Consider the following 16,507-nt stretch of genomic DNA (forward strand, 5'->3'; position numbering starts at 1 on the left):
ATGCTTCTATTTCTGAGATTTCTTTCTGCGATCGACCACGAAAGGGAGGGCCCGTATATAGCGGGTGGTGTTGCAAAAATGTTGCGTTGTCATCCCTTGTCTTAAGAGAAAGCACTCCAAGAAAAATGTCCAGGGCCTTTTGAATGATTCTGTTCATTGATATTTGAGATCCTGCAGTGCTTCATGGAATGGGTTTGCGTTCTCGCTGTCAGCTAACTTTGAATGCCAGCCTGATGGGTACTGGGGTTGACTGCCTCTCCCCTAAACTTGCAGAGGTTTTCTGGTTCATTTGAGAGTTTCAGACATAGGAAACTTCTGAGAGGCGTAGAATGAAAAGTTCTGACTTGGAGAATGTGGTTTACAATACTTATGTCCTTCCTGTGCACAGCTAAAAGAAAATGCCGCTGGATAAGAAAGGATACCCGAGGTGTCTATTTAGTTTCCCATTTTTAGAAAGGACCAATAATTATTTAAAAATTTGAAGCCTACATTATTTCCAAAGTGTTTGGAAGCGGCTGATGGCTTACATAGTTTTGGGATGGCGTTTGAGCACTAAAAAGAACAGAGGTGACCTCAAGAAGGAGAAAGTGAAAGTGAAGTCGCTCAGTCCTGTCTGATTCTTTGTGACCCCGTGGACTGCAGTCTACCAGGCTCCTCCATCCATGGGATACTCCAGGCAAGAATACTGGAGTGGGTTGCCATTTCCTTCTCCAGGGCATCTTTCCCAGCCTGGCATCGAACCCATGTCTCCTGCATTGCAGGCAGACGCTTTACCCTCTGAGCCACCAAGGAAGCCCAAGAAGGACAAAGAAGAGACGAATTTCAGCCATCTGAACTGAATGCATTATAAAATGTAGGCAACAAACACCATTCTGAGCTTTTCTTGACTACCGGGTGATAAGGAAACCTGTATTGTGGCATGACTGCCATTTTAAGACAGGTGAAAACATAAAATTTTATCAGTAGTGACATTTTCCCTCCAGGGATTAAGCTCACGTGGGAAATGATGGCATAGAAGTATAAACTGAATGGGCAAGAACAACTTGAAACTGGATTAAATTGGCACTGTAGGCTCTGGGTGCCACTGTGGCCTCGGTAGCTTGTGCTGAGCTGTGGATGGCAGAAGGCATGTACCATATTCCCTCCGTCTCTTTGCCACAGTTCCCCTCTTGACAAGCTCTCAGTGATTTGAACTTAACATGCCTTGAAGGCTCAAACAGAGAATTCAGCATTCTCCCTATTCCTAAGAACATTCAAAAGATAATGTATATGCAGATTCCAAGAATTTTAATTATTAATCCAACAACTGGAATTATTATTATAATTACTCTAATTACCCAGCCATAAAGAAGAATGAAAGAATGCCATTTGCAGCAATATGGAAGGACCTAGAGACTATCATATTAAGTGAAGTCAGAGAAAGACAATCATATGATATCACCTATATGTGGAGTCTAAATAAATTATATAAATGAACTTATTTAGAAAACAGAAATACACCTACAGACATAGAAGACAAATTTATGGTTACCAAAGGGGAAAGTGGGAGGAGGGTGATAAATTTGGAGTTTGGGATTAACAGATACACACGACCATATATAAAATGGATAAGCAACCAGGATCTACTGTATAGCTTAGGGAACTATATTCAGTATCTTGTATTAACCTATAATGGGAAAGAATTTGGAAAAGTATATATATACAGCTTCCCTAGTGGCTCAGTGGTAAAGAAGCTGCCTGCTAATGCAGGAGACACAGGAGACACATGTTTGATTCCTTGATTGGGAAGATCCCCTGGAGGAGGGCATGGTAACCCACTCCAGTATTCTTGCTGAGAAAATCCCAAGGACAGAGGAGCCTGGTGGGCTACAGTCCATGGGGTCGCAAAGAGTCGGACCTGACTAAGTGACTGATCACACATACACATGAAGTGTGTGTGTGTGTGTGTGTGTGTGTGTGTGTGTGTGTGAATCACTTTGCTGTACACATGAAACATTGTAAAGCAGAATATTTCAATCAAAAAAAATATCATTATTTCAGCTTCCATTTACTGAGGACTTACTGTGTGCTAACAACTATTTTATGGACAATTATAATAACATTCATTACATTTATTGAGCATCTACTATGGCCCAGTAATGCACTAATCACTTTTCATGTGTTGGTTTATTTAAGTTATTTTATTTAATCCTCACAGGATCCCTACAGTGCTCTATATTATTAATATCACCCTTTTAGAGAAGCTGAAACTAAGGCTGCAACAGGTTATACAACTTGCCCAGGGTCACCTAAAAAGTAAATGGTGGTCTTGTGAGCCCAAGGTCCTCGTTCCTGGGCACCATGATAGATACACAGATCCCACAGGAACTAGATCAATTTTACTGAGATTACTCAGGAAACAAAAGGGAGCATGCAGAGTGTTTACAAGCAGTGACCTGACAAAGTACCTAAGGAGGAAACTTGAAAAAGCTTCAGATAGTAGCTACGGTTTTGCACAGGAGTGACTTGCTGAACAAATAAAACAGCAATTCTACATTTTGGTAATGTTGAGGTTGAAAATCTTGTCAACTGTGTTACTCATTATCCTTGAAAAAGAGCTGAAGTTTAATTGGTGAATTGTAGTTCTGTGAAACCATCTCCCTGGAAAGCTAAAATAATATTGAGTAGGTATTTGGTAATTAGACAACCTCCCATTTCTTTCAATATGGATTAAAGGAGAATTTTTAAGAGGAAGATTTAGGTGTGGTCATCAATGTATCTAAGAACCACCAGAGATTATGTATAACCTTCTGCATGTATGTGCCTATGCTTATTTATTCCCTGGATAGAGGCTCCATAGCTTTTGTCATTGTCTTCAAGGGGTCCATTACTCTAGAAGGACTACAAGCTTAGGGAATTTGGAAGAATCAATGGCTGGCATGTGTATTCACTCATACTGCTGAGAACTGTCTCCAGCAGAGCTTGGTGGAAAGAGATGTCAACTGTTATTCTAGTGTCAAGATGCTGACTGACAGGACAAGATAATACAAGATAAAAATTGGAGGAATGTTCTAAGGCAAAAGGTGATGCTTCTGTACTGTTATCTTAACTACCTAAGACTTGATCTCTAATAGGGTGGCTGTCCATTTACTGAGAGGATTGAAATGTGATCGGGGTGTTACCCACTGTGGTTAGTGAACCTGAATCGAGTAGATCTGGCTTCTTCAACTTGATTCCTGCCACATACCAGAGCATAGGTTTCTATGAATTTGGTCATTCTTTAAATGTTGCAAACTGATACAGCCATTGGAAAAACAGAGGCGATAAAAGATTTTTGTTCTCGGTGGTTTGCAGCTCAGTGGGGACACTGCTCAGGGGATTGCCTGAGAAACAGTAATGCTATTTTGTTCTTAGACCTTTAGTTTCTTCTCTTTAGTTCTGGGAACTGAGAGGGTACTAGGCAACTGGGGTGCTCATGGTGACATTGTAATTCCCAGCCTGCCTGGAAGATTCTCTGTTAATTATCATATGAGATTAGGAAACCCTCTGGGGCTGTGCTCACGGTGATTCACTAGTCTAGGAAAACTGACTTCTATCCCAATTTGGATTGAGTGAAAAATATTGAAGAGAGCAGAGAGGTTTTAGGTACAATGCCTTAACTAATAATTTATCGAAAACAGAAAAAAACATGATATTCGGATTTAATTTCATGTGCTTTTTGATATCTGGACTAGCAGTTAACCTTAAATTAACTATCCCAGTCTTACCTCCAGAAAATAACCAAATCTTTATTTTTTCACCATTTTTCCGGTTATTTGATTGTTTTCCTATACATTTTGCTATTCATGATCCCTCCAGCAGAGGGTGGAGAAGGGAAAGGAGAGGAAGTGTAACAGGAACTATTCCTGCTAGATGTATTAGCAACAGGAGACTGCTTAAAAAGGCAGAGTGATGCTTAGAATAGGGGATGCAGGAGAAACTATTGCTAATCCAGCCAAAAAGAGAGTTCTGCATCTTCTCTGCATCCCATCTTTCCTGCTCTCCTTTTCTGCCATCATTAAGGGATAAAGTCACTGAATCAGCAACCCAAATGCTTTAGGATCTCCTCTGAGTACTCTGTTGGGCCTCCCAAGTGGCACCTGGTGGGCTACAGTCCACAGGGTCACAAAGCGTAGAACACAACTGAAGCAACTTAGCATGCACACCACACTGAGTACTCTTCTAGTCTCACAAGGGCAGGAGTTGAGGAGTCTGTCCATAGAGATGGTAGTTACTGACCAGCTATTCAGCCTATATTGGTGTCTTTATAACTATAAATAAAGGGACAAACGAAATACTAATTGGGGCTTCCGTTAGATTTCTGAGGAGCATTGTTGCAATGTTTTTTAAATATTTATGTATTTATTTGGCTGCACCAGGTCTTAGTCACAGCATGCAGGATCTTGAGTCGTGGTATTCAAACTCTTCATTGCTGAATGTGGGATCCAGTTCCCTGACCAGGGATCGAACCCAGGCCCCCTGCATTGGGAGCACAGAGTCTTAGCCACTGGACCACCAAGGAAGTTCTGAGCACTATTGCAACTTAATTCTTACTTTTCATTTATCCATCCATTTATTTGTTCAGCAAATACGCTGAATTTCCACTGTACGCTCAGCACTGTGTCAGGTGCTAGGAACACTATAACCAACAAAGAAGACACGGTCTCTTTCCCTGTGATGGGGAGGTGGTTACAGATTAGCCTAGAGACCCTGTGCACAAAAAATTCACCCAGGGAGCTTGTTTAAAGTAGGACTCAGGAGCAGACTCTAGACTTCCTGAATCAGAATATTCAAGAGATAGCCCTGGGGAGATATGGTAGCAGTCAGTATGGCAATCACACTTGGAGAAATTATTTTAAAAGTCTTGCATTCCATTAGCAAGCATTTTTTGAGCCCTTAACCAAGCCCAGGCATGGTGTTAAGCACTAGAAATGCAGACAAAATTAAGACATGTTCCTTGCCTGGCAGGACTTTATCCCTAGTGAAACCAACTGTCCCGTAAAGAGAAAATTAAAATGCAATGTAAATGTTATAGCTCAGGTGGTAGAAATCCACGTGCAATGCAGGGGACCCCAGTTCAATTCCTGGGTCAGGAAGAACCCCTAGACAAGGGATAGGCTACCCACTCCAGTATTCATGGGCTTCGTTGTGGCTCAGCTGGTAAAGAATCCACCTGCAATGCAGGAGACCTGGGTTCGATCCCTGGGTTGGGAAGAACCCCTGGAGAAGGGAAAGGCTAACCACTCTAGTATTCTGGCCTAGAGAATTCCATGGACTGTATAATCCATGGGATCGCAAAGAGTCGGACACGATTGAGCAATTTTCACTCACTCACTCAGATCTTATAGCATCCATTTGCAGGGAGGATCAGGAGATGCTGTGAGAAGTGGGGTTAGCCTCTCAGAGGGTGGTGGTTCATCTGAGTCTCAATGATAAGCAGAAACATTCCAGCAGGTCAGGGGCGGGGAGGGGGGGGGTGGCGCAGAAAGAGGTGAGACAAGCGTGTCTCAGGCAGGAGGAACAGCATATGCCAAAGAGAACTCTTGACCTAGTTCTTCACCTGCTCTGACCTCCTGTGCTATGCCATGCTGGCCTCTCATTGGCCAGTTATCAAACTCTGCAGAAGGAGTCATCCAACCACCATCCATAAGCCACCGTCAGCAAAGTGTTTAAGAAGCATGGAATTGCACATCAAAAAGTGGGCATCTTAGCTCTCTTTGAAATTTCAAACCATTTGGCCACACTGGACCCTGGGTCTATGTAGCCCCACTTGACTAGGATGGCTTCTTTCTTAAACAGCCCACTACTCTCCTTGTCTTCACCTGCTTGGCTCCTGGAAGCATTGAGTTTTTAAGTCCCAGTTGATTTGTCCTGCAATGTTGCCTGTGTTGTGTGTTTATAGGTCAGCTCTACCGTCAGAACGTGAATTGCTATTCAGAAAGACCATGTATAGATATTGTTTGGTGTGGCTGAGAACACCTGGCATAGGACTATTCCCTTAACACTAATGAACAAATGTTTCCAAGAATCAGAGAATCACACAGCATAGATGCTGGGAGACTACATGACAATCAGGTTGAGGTCAGTGTGCCTATTTGCAGGGCATCTTCCTCTGATGTGGACCTACTTAGGAAGCCCGAGGGCATTCTAACAAGACGTTAGGCACTGGCAGCAGACACGTGCCTTCTTGGTTCTTGCCGAAGCATCCCTCATCATTTTCAGAGCTGCAAACTAACAGTCCAGAGACTTGTTTTGCTTGACCTGCACAATTCTTTTCAAACTTTGGCATAAAAATTCACATTTCTGGCTTCTCTGAAAAAAACCTGGGGCATCAGACAACTCGGGACCCACATTCCTGCTCAGCTTCTATGGTCCTGAGCTGAGAAATACTGCCTGATTTAAGTGTAAGGCATAATCTCTCAATTTACCAAAGTCCTTCCTGCTCCTTATCAGACATGTGACCAGTATAACAAAATCATGTTACTTGGCTGGGACTGTAAGCAGGTCAATGTGCTTACACCTGATTTATATCCTTCAGCATCTGCCATTTTATTTATTTTATTTTAATAATATCTATTCCTCACTCTGCAATAAATAGTAGAAGGCACAAAAGTTATGTAACTCTTGCTCTCAAAAGATTGGTCCAGGGAATTCCTTGGCAGTCCAGCAGTTAAGACTCCATGCTTCCACTCCAGGAGGCTCCAGTTTGATCCCCAGTCAGGGAACTAAGATCTCAAAAGCTATAAGATATAGCCAAAAAGCAAAAAACTGGCTTTCATGTAGTAATTAAAAAAATGGAGGACCAGTGGGATGGTAAATAAAGATTATTTTGAAGACCCACCACATAACAGAGACTTCATACATGTCATCTTATTTACACTTTATAATAATCTTGAGAGGTTATTTTTCCCATTTTATAGATAATGCTACTGACAGAATGATTGTGTCTTCTCCATATTACACAGTGAATAAGAGTCTAAGCTAATATGTGAAGCCAGCTTTGCAGACTCCCAAACTCAGTGACCTTTCACCCTTGTAAGATCGAGGACACAAAAAAACTGAAATGGCAGGAAAAGAGCCCAACACAAGAAGTGCCAAAAAGAAGAGAAGCTTATGATTCAGGATTAAGTGCTAAGACTTCCGAGGCAGAGGCGGGTGGCTGTGGATAAAGAATGAATATCGGGGAAGGTGGAACAGGGGTAGGCATTTAAGGAAGGAGCAGATTTTCAGAGTGTCATGAGAGGAACATTTTTGAGTGAGTAAAGTCACAATATGTCTCCTCCCCTCATCTCTACCACTACCATATATGATTGTTTTGCAATCAAGATAGAGAGTTGTTGTTTTGCTTGTTTTGCAAGGTAGAGAGTTTGGACTTTATCTCTTGTATATACACTGAATTCCACGGTGGATGTCTGTATTGCTCGGTTTCTCCACCTTCACTTATGCCCTCACTTTGAGATAATGGGCCCCAACACTATCTATGGGTGACTCTGGGTTCTTAGGATAACACTGATGATCGTAATTTTTTTGTTCAGAAACATGTTTATGAACATCACTTCCTCTAGTTCGAAGACTTCTGTTGAGAAGGGTGACATTACTATTCTCTTCGATGCTCAAAAGAAAGTAGTTACATAGGACATTTGGAAAACTAAGGTTCATTTATTTGTCTATGCATTTCTTCAAAGCTCTTTTATTATTGCCCCCCCCATGGAGTATATGTATCACTACGGCCCCCTTTCATACCCTTGCAGACTGCATTTATTGATTACAGAATTTTTTTCCACTGAATCTAGACATAGCCTTAAATTCCCTCTCCCAGAGCATTCCAAGCAGCTACTACAAATTGCTCAGAGTTGCAGGTGATACACAAGATAAAATCCATTTGCCATTACAAGGCACTACACTGGGAACTGGGGAAAATAAAATGCATTAGGCATTGATTCTCCCCTTAAGGAGCTCAGTGAAAATAGACATGCACAAAAAACTGAAATAATGGAGAGGTTCTCAGCACTCCCTCTATCTCTCTCTCACGTACACACACACACATATGATCAGAGAAAGGAAGGAAAACATCCAGTTGGAGGAGTCAGACCAGGTTTCATAAAACAAGTACATTTGAATTGAATGTAGAAGGGCAGGTAGAATGTAGATGGGAAAATAGGAAGATACACACACAAACATATACACACACACCAAGTTCAACCACTGAAAAGTATATTGGATTGAAATTTACAGACATGGGCTCAAATGCCAGACTATTTCCTTGGATCATTCATGTGTAAATGATGCAGAGGACCACTCCCGAGCTTCTGTGACCTCTAAGAGTCCTTCTAGGGCTGTATTTCTATGATAAGAGTGAACAGAAAACTCCAGTGATAAATTAAAATAAGATGCTTTTGTACCGGCCTTTGGTTGGATGGAGGCTCACTAAACAAATTGAGACTCTGAGAAAAGCTCCAAGCCTTTTCTACCAAGTTGCGCAGTCAGGCTACATTTATATGTATGAAACAGGTATATTAAGGCAACTGTGGGCCTCAGGTACATTCATTCAATATTCAACAGATATGCTACATTTAAAATGGGTAATCAACAAGGACCTACTGTATAGCACTGGCAACTCTGCTCAATGTTATATAACAACTCAAATGGGAAAAGAATTTGAAGATAATTGATATATGGATGTGTATAACTGAATAACTTTGCTGTATACCTAAAACTATCACAACATTGTTAATCAACTTGACTCTACTATAAAATAAAAAGTTTAAATTCAACAGGTATTTATGGAGTGCTTACTACTGTGAAAGAACAGGAAGCAACCCAGTGCTCATGGAGCTTACTGGCTAGTAAGGGAGACAGCTATTCTTAAATTAATCATACAAATAAATATGTGAAAGAAAGGCCATGATTCAATGGAAGCAGATTACAAAGGAACCAGCATTGGGCAGAGAGATGAACAGGTGTCTGAGCTGAAAACTGAACACTTTCAGCAACATGGTGCTGAAAACAGGAGGAATATTCTAGAAGCATTCTGGGCAGAGGACTGGTGGGGGAAAAGGGACGTGGGAAGCATGGGGCTGGAGAGGGTGACACAAGTCAGGCTTGGTGTGCCCTGATATGGATTTTGATCTTTAGCCCAAGAGCTGGGGAAACCTACTGAAGGGTTCCAAGCAGAGGAATGCCATGTTCAGATTTGTTTTCTCACTGCGAATCAGAGGCTCCAGAACACTTGACCACTTTCGCGCTCCCTGGAGACTTTTTGCTAATGCAGCAACAACTATTGTTCCTTTACTCCTGTCCCCAACTTGGGATGGAGTCTCGCAGATAGGCAGAGGGATGGGGACAGATGGTGGGGGAAAGGCTGGGTGTAGGGCTGACTCTGTAGTGTGTCCGTAGAGGGACTCTTGGAGATGAAGCTGATTCAGCAGAGGGCCAGGAAATCTGGTATGTGTGCAGAGGCAGAGAATCATCTAGAACTCCACTTAATATTATCAACAGGGAAGGCTACATGACACTGAATCCTGCTCTCCACTCAAACCAGGCAATTCAATGGTCCTCAAATTCATACTGCTATTTCCCCCACCTAGAAATTCCTCCTCCCACATTCCCTTGTCGAAATTCTGTCCTTCTGGTGTGTCCTAGTTCTTACATCATGCATGATAAGTTGCTTCAGTCGTGTCTGACTCTTTGTGACCCAATGGACTGTAGCTCTCTAGGCTCCTCTGTCCATGGGATTCTCCAGGTAAGAATACTGAAGTGGGCTGCCATGCCCTCCTCCAGGGGATCTTCCTGACCCGGGGATCAAACTGGAGGTGTCTCTTATGTCTCCTGCATTGGCAGGCGGGTTCTTTACCACTAGTGCCACCTGGGACTCTCCTAATCCACCCATGCACCTCTCTTCTCTGCCCTGTGGCCCTTTGTATCTTCCTCACAGCAGATGTCACATTTAAACCTGAGTTTTAGTTACCTGGACCCTTATTTTATCTGCCCAACTGGACTAAGCAACTTGGGGGCAGTGACTTTGTTTTTTTAGCTTCCCATGACAGACTCTACCAGAGAATAGTGTGCTAGTGAAATGAATGAAAGATTGAATGTACAGCTGTATATTGAAAAAAAAGTGAAAGTGTTAGTCACTCAGTTGTGTCTGACTCTTTGTAACCCCATTTACTATAGCCCACCAGGCTCCTCTGTCCACGGGATTTTTCAGGCAAGAATACTGAAGTGCGTTGCCATTCTCTTCTCCATGGAATTTTCTCAACCCATGGATCGAACCTGGGTCTCCCATATTGCAGACAGACGCTTTATCATTTGAGCCACCAGGGAAACTCGATATTATGTAACATCAATGGCAGGGATGAAAATAAGGCTGCATTATTACTGTTTACAGGGTAGCACTTTGCTACAGTGAGTTTTGAGAGTTTCAGCAGACTGCATTGTAAATTCCTTTGGAAGGCTATTATAACTATGTAGCTGAAAAGTAGGGGATGAAAAGTCCAATCAAAATCTCACTCCAGTTCCTACTGGACTGTTGTCAGTCAGTGTCCTAGGTAAGGTATATATATATATACAAAAAAAAAAAATAGCACTAGGTCATGTCTGATTCTAGCGATCCCATGAACTGTATCCTGCCAGGCTCCTCTGTCCACAGGATTCTCTAGGCAAGAATACTGGAGTGGCTTGCCATTTCCTTCTCCAAGGGAATTTCCCGACCCAGGAGTTGAACCCAGGTCTCTCCTGCACTGCAGGCAGATGCTTTACCAACTGTATAAGTAAGGTACAAGGCTCCATTTTCTAAATAACGGATTTCTGGTTCAAGGCCTGGCTCTGCCATGGATGCCCTGCTTGGGCAAGTCAGTTCTCTCTTTTGAACGTCAGTTTCTTTCAAATGAAGGTAATAATTATAGCAGTGATGCATGGCTATTTTGAGAAGGAGTAAATGATGGTTGATTTCAAATCAACTTCCACTCCATAAGATGCTGTGAGGTAGATACTTTTTTTCTCCTCTTTTCACAGCTGAGGAAGCTGAGCTCTCAGGGGAGAGTGGGGCTATGGCTTGGTTTCTGGTTCCGTCCCTAGACATGTGTGGCTGGGCTGGGAGTGCTTTTTTCATTTCACTGTATGCTGTGTCTACTCAGCCCCTTTTGGATGCTGCAGCTTCCTTTCTGTGGCAGCAGCCCCCATCCTCCCCTGGTGTCCATGCCTGCTGCTTATCCACACTGTCCTGCGTACCTTCAAGGGACCATAGCTCTGTGACAGCTGTGGTCAGGATGTGCAGAGCACAGAGGTTACCAGAAATCTCCTTCTATCTCCAGCCAGTCCCGTGACTTTTCTGTAAGACAGCTTGCTGTCCTGCAGGCACAGGAAGCCCAAGGTCACAGGAGGTCTGGATCCCAGAGGATGCAGGCAAAACCAGGGTTAATGAGGCAGCTGGAGGCTAATGACATTACACGGAATTTCTAGAATGGAAAGAAATTTTTTGAGAATAGCTTTTACTTTGTGTACAAAAGTAATGTGTATATTATAGAAACCACGTGGACAGACACACCAAACACAATAAAATTTGTTTAATTACACCACTAAGGATAAACTTCCCATCTTTTTTTTGAACATATCAATTTAAAAATTAAGAACTGGGGTGGTGGGAGAGAGACTCAAGAGGCTATATATGCATACATATAGCTGATTCACTTTTTGTACAGCAGACACTAACACAATATTGTAAAGCAATTATACTCCAATAAAAAATAAACCTAAAAATTAAGAATATATTTATATTATGGCTTACTTTTTAGAAGACATTAAAATGAATGTGTAATGTTGAAAATAACATATGTTCCACTGAGTTTAAAAAAAAAAGTCATTTTATTAGCCAGTAATTTATTTCATCTATCTCCTTTTACTGAATATCTAGTTTATTCCCAAATGTTTTTTTCTAAAAATAATGCTATGATGATTACCCCAATAAAAGTTTAGCCATTTGTATATATCATTCTGATTTTAAGAGCATTAGAGAATCAGTGGGACAATTTCCAATGAGATTTAATACAAAGGCATATACAAGAATTGAAATAACTTGTTCAATGCCAACTTTGACATTGCTTTGTATGACCTTGGGAAGTTTTTGTGTCCAGTTTAGTTTCTAGATGTATAATAAGGAGTTGATAATAATATATTCTCAGGGCTATTGGGCAAATGACATTACTTACAAGAGCTTTGAAAAATCAGAATTGCTAGGCAAATACAGTGTAATATAATTAACTAGGTGTTTAATCTATTAACATAGTGTATTTGGCTTAAGAAATTACACAACCCCATTTGGGCAGGGAGTAGTCACAACTCTTTTGGTGGCAAAGGATAGAGAACCGGAGAGTTTTGATTTCAGCTAGATTCTGGAGCTTGAATGATAGCAAGACAGAGAGAAACTCTCTAGATTTGGGGCTTGGCTTTTCTCTGACTTTACACTCAGGTGTCAGTTCCCAGTATACGGCCAGTCTATCCCTGCCCATCCCAAAGTCCAGTGGAAAGGGAACTTCTCTTTTGCCCTCTGTTCCACTGAAGTCCTATATCTGATGTCACTGAATAAAAATTAGGACATATGCTCATTTCTGAACACGGCACATTGGCCAGCAATTTACATTCTTCAGGTTGTTCTAAGATTATTCACATGACCATTCTTAGATCTTGGGGTGGTAAGAAGAACCAAGTGGACTATTGGTTTCCTTCAGCCTATCCAAACTACACGGACATAAGGGAGGAGTAATTCCTCCAAAGGAAATCAGGATGCTGTTACCAGAACAATGGACATTAGATACTCAGTAGACAAAACACACACACACACACACACACAGATGTCCTCCTATGGCACATGTCTTCAGAAGGGAAAATTCAGAGTAGCTGGAGCCAGACCAAGGGTCAACATGGTAAAACAGAGAAGAACCACCAATGAGAGAAGCGCATACAAGGGATGGTGGTTGGCCTGGCAAGATCAAAGGTCAGTGCAGGCAACAAGTTTGAAATCCAAGCAGACTCATGGGTTAGTCAAAGCTATGAGGAGTCTCCGCTAATCCCTGCTCAGCCTAAGAGCAAACCCTTGTTCATGGAACAATTTCAGGAAGCCCACATGCGTATGGCTGGGGGTGTTCCTTCAGGCCACTCTCTGACAGAAGGTTGGTGCTGTCAGCAGCCCTAAGTTATCTGGTGATCTTGAGGTTAGCCATACTCTCTCCGAGTGACCAAGACATTCTCTGTTCCACTCAGACACTCAAGCTATTGTGCAGAAACCCTTTAACAGTTCCTGTTGGGAGTCTTGGCTCCAATTCTGATAAGCCCACACCACCAGATGGTAAGTTCTTCTAATTGGTTCTATCTCTTCTAGTTTTTGGCAGGAATGAAGCCTTCCCTATGTCTCAAGATGGGGGATAGAGAAAGCCAGGAAGAAATGAAGGAGGTTTTAACCTCTGTTAAACAGACAGAGATCTTAAGTTAGTTCTTATCCAAGGAAAACAGAGTGGTATGTTTTATTTTTCTCCACATAAGGTTGTGGATTCACCATGGACTGGAATTCTAAAATGAAATTCTAAAGTAAAATAAAAACACAGGATTGTAATGACTGAAAAATGGCTTAGATAGAAAAGTCAACTGGTCTAATCCAACCATTGATATTTATGGAGCATCATGGTAGAAATAAATGCTTATTTCATAATCATTTCTTCCCCAAACTCCTTGGGAAGAGTATATCTCTTGGTTCTACTAATGCTATATTTGGTTATGTGATTTGCCTTGGAAAATGGAATATATGAATGTTTCAAGCAGAAGCCATTGAAAGAACATGTTCTAGAGAACTGTCTGCTCCCAGAAGAAAGATAAATGCAAAAAACAGGTGCTACAGTCAACCTACACACTGAAGTCTAAAGCAAAGTCATCTCAGCTGACTGGCACACTGGTAATAGTAAATACTCATTATTACCATTGAATTTGGGGTGGTTTGTTATGCGGCAATAGCTGACCAATACAAGCAACTACTGTATGCTCCACTCTTTGCTAGATAGATATCTGTTCCACAAATATTATGTCTTTACCTCTTGTGGCCTGAGGTTTGAAGAGAGTATCTTCACACCTCTCCCTCAGAATCCTTCACTTTGTGATGCTACATTCTCCTCACCACCACAATTGGGGCCCTCTGTGACCCCTTCCACTCCCCTTTTATCCCCAGCATCTACCCTTTCCCCAAGACATTAGCTTCTGCACTTGGGGTTGGACTTATAAAAAGCAGAACTGGACACCTTTCCTGCCAAACCCTTTGCTTATCTCTCACTTCATTTATGTTGAATCATCCCCTTTCAATATGTCATGTCGGGTTTGATTCTTCAGGCTCTGTCATCTTCTGCATCCAATACTATAATCTGTTGATTTCACCATCATTATGATTCTTGAGGGCCTCCCTGATGGCTCAGATGGCAAAGAATCCGCTTGCAATGCAGGAGACCTAGGTTCGATCCCTGGGTTGGGAAGATCCCGTGGAGAAGGGAATGGCTACCCACTCTTGCATTCTTGCCTGGGAAACCCCATGGACAGAGGAGCCTGGTAGGCTACAGTCCATGGGGTCACAAAGAGTCAGATATGACTAACTGACTACCATACACACATACGATCTTGAATCTGTCCTCATTTTTCTTCTTTCTTCATTGCATTCTGTCTTGAGCCTTCTGACTAGTCTTTCCATGTTATAATCCACTTGCCACACAATGGGTGGATCAATTTCTTGACAACTATTTCTAATCATCAAATTCCTTTGTCTTAGACAAACTGTCAATGTCTCTCATCTTATCTGAAGTTCAGACTTAGCCCAGAATATGCTGCTGCTGCTACTGCTGCTAAGTCGTTTCAGTCCTGTCTGACTCTGTGTGACCCCATAGACGGCAACCCACCAGGCTGCCACATCCCTGGGATTCTCCAGGTAAGAACACTGGAATGGGTTGCCATTTCCTTCTCTAATGCATGAAAGTGAAAAGTGAAAGTGAAGTCACTCAGTCGTGTCCGATTCTTTGTGACCCCATGGACTGCAGCCTACCAGGCTCCTCCATTCATGGGATTTTCCAGGCAAGAGTACTGGAGTGGGTTGCCATGCAACAATATGATCTCAGTCTCAAGAAAGTATTTTTGAGACTCATGTAACCCAACACACTCTATATCCCAGCCAAAGCAGGTTAGCCAGTGTTGCCAGAAACATGCCTCTCAGTCTCTCACTGCTATCTTTGGTTCATGCTTCTGCTTCTACCCTGAATAGTCCTCACCACCAATAAATGGATGATGTGCTAATATTTCATTGATGTATTCCATCTACTAGCAACGCCTCTTTATTAGACTCCCGGGATGCAGCGGAGAACAAAATCACCCAAGTCCCTGTGCTCTCCAAGTCTGTATTCTGGTGAACAAATAAACAAATCTCATGATTTCAAATTATTGTTAAATGGCAAGTGGACATGACTTAAACAGCAGTAGAGCTACAGATATAGCTAAACAGAGTCATGGAACACAGGTTAGACTACAAAACTGCTTAAATGAATGGTAGGATGCTCCGAGGAGGTGATATTTTACTGAGCCTTGTTATGACCAGCACTACTTTCTGCAATGATAAGAGACATTCCGAATCTACACATTAATAGTAGCTATGAGTAACTGTGCCTATTGAATGTTCAAAATGTGGTTAGTATGAAGGAGGAACTAAATCTTGAATGTTATTCAATTTTAATTCATTTAAATTTAAATAGCCACAGGTGGCTAATGGCTACCATATTAAACAGTTTAGATCTGGACTCTACCACTTTCCAGACAAAAAGAATAGCAAGTGTAAAGGCTTTAAAGTGGGAGTAAGCTGAAGCTCCAATACTTTGGTCGCCTGATGTGAAGAACTGACTCATTGGAAAAGACCCTGATGCTGGGAAAGATTGAAGGCAGGAGGAGAAGGGAAAGACAGAGGATGAGATGGCTGGATGGCATCACCGACTCCATGGACATAAGTTTGAGCAAGCTCCGGGAGTTGGTGATGGACAGGGAAGCCTGGAGTGCTATAGTCCGTGGAGCTGCAAAGCACTGGACATTACTAAACTGAATGAACTAGACTGAACTAAACTGAACTAAGCCAGTGAACTAAACTGAACTGAAGCTTGTATATTCAAAGTACCCAAAGAAGGCCAGGGAATCTAAAGTGTACTGAACAAAGAATTTATTGTATTGTAAATCAATCTCCACTGAAGAATTGAGATTGATTTTCAATACAATAAAAATCACTCCCCTCACAGCTCAGTTGGTAAATCATCTGCCTGCAATGCAGGAGACCCGGGTTCAATTCCTGGATCAGGAAGATCCCCTGGAGAAGGAAATGGCAACCCACTCCAGTATTCTTGCCTGGAGAATCCCACGGACAGAGGAGCCTGGCAGGCTATAGTCCACGGGATTGCAAGAGTCGGACACGACTTAGCGACTAAAC

At 42.1% G+C, this 16,507-nt stretch overlaps 2 protein-coding genes across 6 annotated transcripts in view; one reads left to right on the forward strand and one right to left on the reverse strand.

Annotated features, from left to right (window-relative positions):
* Positions 1–16,507, reverse strand: part of LOC145508725 (uncharacterized) — a 617,339-nt gene that overhangs the window by 136,002 nt on the left and 464,830 nt on the right. The window contains exon 3 of one of the 2 annotated variants that reach the window (XR_014055568.1): positions 11,248–11,474. The exons of the other annotated variant lie outside the window; for it this stretch is intronic. The gene's annotated coding sequence lies outside the window, so the exon portion shown is untranslated. The remainder of the gene's footprint in view (positions 1–11,247; positions 11,475–16,507) is intronic. 2 annotated transcript variants of the gene reach the window in all.
* GRIA1 (glutamate ionotropic receptor AMPA type subunit 1) overlaps positions 1–16,507 on the forward strand; it is a 337,441-nt gene that overhangs the window by 4,629 nt on the left and 316,305 nt on the right. The gene's annotated exons all lie outside the window — the stretch shown is intronic.

This window comes from Giraffa tippelskirchi, chromosome 6, assembly GCF_054371585.1.
Source record: "Giraffa tippelskirchi isolate mGirTip1 chromosome 6, T2T-mGirTip1v1.2.pri, whole genome shotgun sequence".
In the NCBI taxonomy this organism is placed as follows: domain Eukaryota; kingdom Metazoa; phylum Chordata; class Mammalia; order Artiodactyla; family Giraffidae; genus Giraffa; species Giraffa tippelskirchi.